The 7,500-nt window shown below is 36.7% G+C and overlaps 1 long non-coding RNA gene across 1 annotated transcript in view; it reads left to right on the top strand.

Annotated features, from left to right (window-relative positions):
* The window catches only part of LOC131472362 (uncharacterized), a 22,792-nt gene that overhangs the window by 10,761 nt on the left and 4,531 nt on the right, over window positions 1–7,500 (top strand). The window contains exons 2-3 of the long non-coding RNA XR_009242089.1: window positions 4,729–4,952; window positions 5,042–5,293. This is a non-coding gene — a long non-coding RNA (uncharacterized LOC131472362). The remainder of the gene's footprint in view (window positions 1–4,728; window positions 4,953–5,041; window positions 5,294–7,500) is intronic.

Here is a 7,500-nt window from a genome sequence, read left to right as displayed (position 1 = left end):
GCCTCTTCACGATCCCCCGCCGCCTCGCTCTTTATACTCTCGTTTTAACGTCTTCAAAGACTCAAAGTCCTCTAAAGACTTTTTAAAAACTTCCTGCATCTAAATCTCATTAAGAGCATGCTAACGCTAACGCTAACACAGAGAGAAACTGTTAAAGTTCACTGAAGATGATTTTTAAATTAAAACAATCATGAAATAAATCTCTAACACTTTAGATTATTGAGATTATGGAGATTATAAATACTCTCTCCAATAAATCTCATGTAAAAAGATCCCGGACTCTCATCGCGTCCATGATCGCTAACGTTAGCAACTGTGTTAGCGTATGTGACCTTACTCGGCCGAGGTGTGGAGGAGAGGGACACAGAGGCGGCTAAAACCTTTTCAAAATAAAACCCTCATTTTCTGTTGGTCCACACTGAAACCTTTTCAAAATAAAACCCTAATTTTCTGTTTGTCCACACTAAAACCTTTTCAAAATAAAACCCTCATTTTCTGTTGGTCCACACTAAAACCTTTTCAAAATAAAACCCTCATTTTCTGTTGGTCCACACTGAAACCTTTTCAAAATAAAACCCTCATTTTCTGTTGGTCCACACTGAAACCTTTTCAAAATAAAACCCTCATTTTCTGTTGGTCCACACTGAAACCTTTTCAAAATAAAACCCTCATTTTCTGTTGGTCCACACTAAAACCTTTTCAAAATAAAACCCTCATTTTCTGTTGGTCCACACTAAAACATTTTCAAAATAAAACACTCATTTTCTGTTGGTCCACACTAAAACCTTTTCAAAATAAAACCCTCATTTTCTGTTGGTCCACACTAAAACCTTTTCAAAATAAAACCCTCATTTTCTGTTGGTCCACACTAAAACCTTTTCAAAATAAAACCCTCATTTTCTGTTGGTCCACACTAAAACCTTTACAAAATAAAACCCTCATTTTCTGTTTGTCCACACTAAAACCTTTTCAAAATAAAACCCTCATTTTCTGTTGGTCCACACTGAAACCTTTTCAAAATAAAACCCTCATTTTCTGTTTGTCCACACTAAAACCTTTTTAAAATAAAACCCTCATTTTCTGTTGGTCCACACTAAAACCTTTTCAAAATAAACCCTCATTTTCTGTTGGTCCACACTAAAACCTTTTCAAAATAAAACCCTCATTTTCTGTTGGTCCACACTAAAACCTTTTCAAAATAAAACCCTCATTTTCTGTTGGTCCACACTAAAACATAACCCTAGCCCCATTTCTTTTTAATTTGCACCAAATTAAATTTAAATTTATTAAATTTAATTTGCCCTCTGCTTTCAAAATAAAAGCCTTCGATTCTCAGACACAAAATTAAAAGTCTCTGTTTCCACAAGTTACAAGTTTTATCCAAAACACAAACTCATAGTTTTCAAAATCAAGGTTTATTTTCCCACAGATTCTTCATCATCGATGATGATGATGAAGGTCACACACACACACACACTGCAGCTGAGGTGAATTAAGGTGACGTTTAGAACAGGATGGAGATGAAGGTGTGTCTCCTCCTCCTCTTGGAGGGGGGTGTGTGTGTGTTATGTGGGGGTTGTTGGGGAAAGAAGTGTCTCTACCAGCTGCATGGCAAAATAAAAGCCCCTCCCCTTCCTGTTCAGCGGTACAAAGGATGAAAGGGTGAGTCCTGCTGGGTGGCACCGGCTCCAGGTGACCACAGCAACCTGACCAGCTCGCCGCACTGCCCCCTCCCTCCCGGCGCTGTATAGAGCTCATTTAAAGAGCCCGGGAGGGGGCGGGGCCTGTTTTTGAACCCGACCACATAATCTCAGGCTTGGAGCGTCGCACACAATGGAGCCGGTCTGAAGGTGGCACCGCAGAGGCCGGGCCCTAACTAGCAGTTTGAGCTCTCTGGGTCTAATAATAATACGGCGAGCTCCAGTTACACGTCGAGGCTGAATGGGGGTCGTCTCGCACAGGACGTCTCCCAGGACGTCTCACAGGACGTCTCACAGGACGAAGATTTAAGGTTTTATTTCCTTTACACGTACGGTTCACTAATATTTATCACAAGAGAAAACGTCTTTGTCTCAGTGTGAGACAGACTTTACCACAGGAAAGTGAAGTTTGTGAACCACTCACTCTCCCACACCAAAGCCCACAGAGTGATTAGCTGCTGCTCCTCTGCTGCCTCGTGTGGTCACTTTGTGTCACTGAGGTCAAACTGAACAAAGGATTTCAAACAGTGAAGAGACAAAATCAGACATTTGAACTTGGTGATGTGTGTGTGTGTGTGTGTGTGTGTGTGTGTCTCACAGTGAGATGAAGTCGTCGTGAACTCGGTTGATTTGAATAAAAGCTGTTTTTTAAAGGAACATTTCCACTTTTTTACTCGTCAGTAATCCTGTTTCAGACGTCTTTGATGACAGCAGGTGTTTACTCTGCACGTGCTCAGTGATGCGTCACATGACATCACATGTCTGTTCAGAGTGATGATCTTCGGCTGATGCCCCCCCCCCGTTGGCATCAGAGAGGTAATTATGGCAGGTTTCCAGCTCCCAGTGGAACTAATGTGATGAAATCTCAGAAAGAGACAGAGACGAGGACAAAGAGGCAGAAATGTAGCCGGGGGTGAAGAGCTGTGTGTGTGTGTGTGTGGGGGGGGGGGGGGGGGGGGGCAAGGCAACAAGTGCCTTTCGGGGGGGCTTTTTTTGTGGGGGGGCCTAATGGGATTTTCCAAGGAGCTTTGCCAGATCTGCTGCCTTCATTCAGGATTCAGGATCAGTCTTTTGGCTGCCAGGCGGCACACTTCTGCCCCACACACACACACACACACGCACGCACGCACACACACACACACACGCACACGCGCACACACTCTCTGGTGTCAGAGGTCATCCGACCTGGACTCAGCTCCAGGTTTCTGTGACATCAAGTTTTTCTGTCCAAACCCAAACTCGAGCCGAACTCGACAAACAAGTTTGTTACCTTGAGTTATTGAGTTATTGAGTTATTGAGTTATTCCGTTATTTAGTTATTTAGTTATTTAGTTATTGAGTTATTGAGTTATTGACGTATTGAGTTATTCCGTTATTCCGTTATTCCGTTATTTAGTTATTTAGTTATTGAGTTATTGAGTTATTCCGTTATTTAGTTATTTAGTTATTTAGTTATTGAGTTATTGACGTATTGAGTTATTGAGTTATTCAATTATTTAATTATTGACTTATTGAGTTATTCAGTTATTCAGTTATTCAGTTATTCAGTTATTGAATTATTGAGTTATTCAGTTATTTAGTTATTTAGTTATTGACGTATTGAGTTATTCAGTTATTCAGTTATTTAGTTATTCAGTTATTTAGTTATTGACGTATTGAGTTATTCAGTTATTCAGTTATTGAGTTATTGACGTATTGAGTTATTCAGTTATTTAGTTATTGACGTATTGAGTTATTCAGTTATTGAGTTATTGAATTATTTAGTTATTGAGTTATTGATTTATTTAGTTATTGAGTTATTGCGTTATTGAGTTTTTGACTTATTTAGTTATTGAGTTATTCAGTTTTTTAAATATTGACTTATTTAGTTATTGAGTTATTCAGTTTTTTAAATATTGACTTATTTAGTTATTGAGTTATTCAGTTATTGAAATATTGAGTTATTGAGTTATTCAATTATTTAATTATTGACTTATTGAGTTATTCAGTTATTGAGTTATTTAGTTATTCAGTTATTGAGTTATGTAGTTATTGCGCTATTTAGTTATTGACTTATTTAGTTATTGAGTTATTGCGTTATTGAGTTATTGACTTATTTAGTTATTGAGTAATTCAGTTATTGAAATATTGACCTATTTAGTTATTGAGTTATTCAATTATTTAATTATTGACTTATTCAGTTATTCAGTTATTGAGTTATTTAGTTATTGAGTTATTTAGTTATTCAGTTATTTAATTATTTAATTATTGACTTATTGAGTTATTCAGTTATTGACTTATTTAGTTAATGAGTTATTGAGTTATTTAGTTATTGAGTTATTGAGTTATTGAGTTATTGACTTATTTAGTTAATGAGTTATTGAGTTATTTAGTTATTCAGTTATTGAGTTATTCAGTTATTGACTTATTGAGTTATTGAGTTATTGAGGTATTGAGTTATTGACTTATTGAGTTATTTAGTTATTGAGTTATTGAGTTATTGAGGTATTGAGGTATTGAGGTATTCAGTTACTGAGTTACTGAGTTATTGAGTTATTGAGTTATTGAGGTATTGAGTTATTGAGTTATTGAGTTATTGTTTGAGTATGTTTGTGATGTTGAGTTTTTGCAGTCTCTGTGTTTTAAATCTTTTAAAGAGTCAAAGTTCAAGTGTGAGACCAGAAAAAGTCAAAGTCTTAAAGTTTTGACTTAAGGAGTTAGGATTGAGCCACGGTGGATCAGTGGTGAGGGGAATGTTGAGGGTTCAATACCTTGCAGCGTGTGAATGTGTGAACACTGGAGTGTTATATAAATACAGACCATAATAGCAACTCGTCTTCTTCTGGTTTGATTTGGTCGTAGAGGAAATGTAGTGGAGTAAAAGTACAAGTTACTAGAGGGTATAAATAACAAAGTACCTCAGTAAAGTAACAAAGTATTTGTACTTTACTGAGGTACTTTGTTACTTTACAACACTGGTACACACACACACACACACACACACACACACAGAGTTGTCCATACTTGTGATCATGCTTTGAACTCTCAGGCCACCGTACCGAGCTCTGCTGGAAAACGACACCGAGCACAGAAGCTGCTGCAGGTCACAGAAGCCTGACCGCTGCCAGTTGTCGAGTTGACCTCTGACCTTTCCTCTGACCTGTGAGGAGCAGGGGGGCGGAGTCTCTGTCAGCACAGGAGGAGGAGACACAGTTTAAATTCTTCACGTTTGATCCAGAATGAAAATCACGGATTTAGAGGAGAAGAATGAAGGTCAAAGGTCACATGTTTTTCCTTCTTTATTGATCATGTGATTGTAATAATAATAATAATAATTATTGTTATTATTTTGTTTCCTGCAGAGAAGCAGAGCAGCTGATTGGTCGTTAATCCCGTTACGCCTGAACGCACCTCAGGTGAGCCACTGAGCCTGTGCTGCCTTCAGGTACCTCAAGCTGTGACCTCTGACCTCACTCAACAGGAAGTGAGTGTGTGGGTTCAAATGTACGCGACCGCCTGATCCCCGAGGATTTGACTCTGAAGGGTTTGAAGTCTGCAGGCGACCTTTGACCTCCAGGACACTTTGTAGCCAAAGAACAAGAACAAGAGTCACAGTGAGGAAATCATATTCTCTGTGTGTGTGTGTGTGTGTGTGTGTGTGTGTGTGTGTGTGCAGTGGTCGTCATGGAGACCAAAACTTCCTCCTAAAACCATCATTTATCAAGTTACTTTTTTCCTGACACACACACACACACACACACACACACACACACATTCATGACTTGAAGGGACATTGACCCATTGACTTACATTCATTTTCTGGAGACTTAATCTAACCTTAACTACAATTACTACTGGCCTAATCCTAACCCTAATCCTAACCTTAAAACATATCTTCACCTTAAAATCTAGTCATTTACATAAGTCCCCACAAGGAAACAAGTCCCCATAATGTGAGTGTGTGAACAGGTTTAGGTCCCCACAACATTAGTAATACCTGGGCACGCAGACACACACACACACAGTGTCAGCGGCAGTGAGTGATGCTGCAGCTTCAGCAGGTGCAGAGTTTCATCTGAGTGTAAAGAAGATAAAGTGAGAGATTAATGAGACACCTGTGTGTGTGTGTGTGTGTGTGTGTGTGTGTGTGTGTGCATGTGTGTGTGTGTGTGATCAATAACAGACAGGTGTGTTTGACCTGCTGCTTCAACATCTTCACTGTTCCTTTAAAACATGAATACGTTCATAGATGAACAAATGAAAACATGTCAATCAAAGCCTAAAGAACACATTTATTCCGTTAGTTTTACTTTGATGTGATGAAGTTTCATCACAAACTAAAAACACACATTTAGTAAAAGTGTGTTTTTACCGTAAAAAAATAAAAAGACTTTATTCAACTCTAAACCTTTTTTTATTGTTTTTCCTCAAACACATTTACTGCAGCGCTCTCTCTCTCTCTCCATCTCTCTCCCTCTCTCTGTGTGTGATCTGGATTAAGGATTAAGCAGCAGGGATTATCTCCCCCTCTCTCTTGGATCTTGTCGTGTCTCGTGCGACTGTGTTCGTGTTCGTCACACGAGAGCCGCACACGTCTGTCTGTGAGGGGGCGGAGTCCGGCCGCTGCTAACGTTATCTTTCAGTTTCAGTGAAAAGGATTCAAATTAAAATGAAGATTAGGATTAAAATCCTTCATCAGAATAAAACACAAAAACACAGCTTTAAACTCTGATTTTATCATTTATAACTTGTATCACTGTGTGTTTGATGACAATAATCCACAATAATCTACTGTCAAAATCTAATAGAAACATAAACACACTGGATTATCCTGTAATCTGATGTTTTATCATAATATTGAATTTCTCTGTAATTAAATGTGTAAATAATAATCTGATGAAACAATAAAATCAGGTCAGTTTCATAGAAACTAGGATGACATCATAACATCACTGTTAACCTGAGAAAATCCAGGATTGTTTTAATGATTTCAACCAGAAATATTCACATTTAAGAAGCTGAAAAATCACAGAAAAACAATGATTATTCATTATTTGATTTGAAAGAATCGTTTTATTCAAGTCACTGACAGTTTAGTTTGTACTTAGTTAATTAGCGAATAAGTGATTCTTTGTTGATAAAAACCTGAATGGACTGAAGAGTTAAACCAGATTAAAACATTTGACTTCACCTCTGCTGCTGAATTGAGTGAAGAGAGGGAGGGGCATAATGCTGGGATTATTCTAAACCTGAGATCATTTTAAACCTGAGATTATGATCATGTTGATAAAGTGAGATGTTTTTAAATTGAAATTATTTTCATGTTGGTAATGTGAGATTATTAATTTGAATTTATTTATTTAGTTAAAGTCAGATTATTTAGTTAAAGTCAGATTATTTAATTTAAATCAGATTATTTAGTTAATGTCAGATTATTTAGTTAAAATGAGATTATTTAGTTAAAGTCAGATTATATAGTTAAAGTCAGATTATTTAATTTAAAATCAGATAATTTAGTTAAAGTCAGATTATATAGTTAAAGTCAGATTATTTAATTTAAATCAGATTATTTGGTTAAAGTCAGATTATTTAGTTAAAGTCAGATTATTTAGTTAATGTCAGATTATTTAGTTAAAATGAGATTATTTAGTTAAAGTCAGATTATATAGTTAAAGTCAGATTATTTAATTTAAAATCAGATAATTTAGTTAAAGTCAGATTATATAGTTAAAGTCAGATTATTTAATTTAAAGTCAGATTATTTAATTTAAATCAGATTATTTGGTTAAAGTCAGATTATGTAGTTAAAGTCAGATTATTG

Source organism: Solea solea, chromosome 14, assembly GCF_958295425.1.
Source record: "Solea solea chromosome 14, fSolSol10.1, whole genome shotgun sequence".
Classification (NCBI taxonomy): domain Eukaryota; kingdom Metazoa; phylum Chordata; class Actinopteri; order Pleuronectiformes; family Soleidae; genus Solea; species Solea solea.
This window is presented reverse-complemented; position numbering and strand designations above follow the sequence as displayed.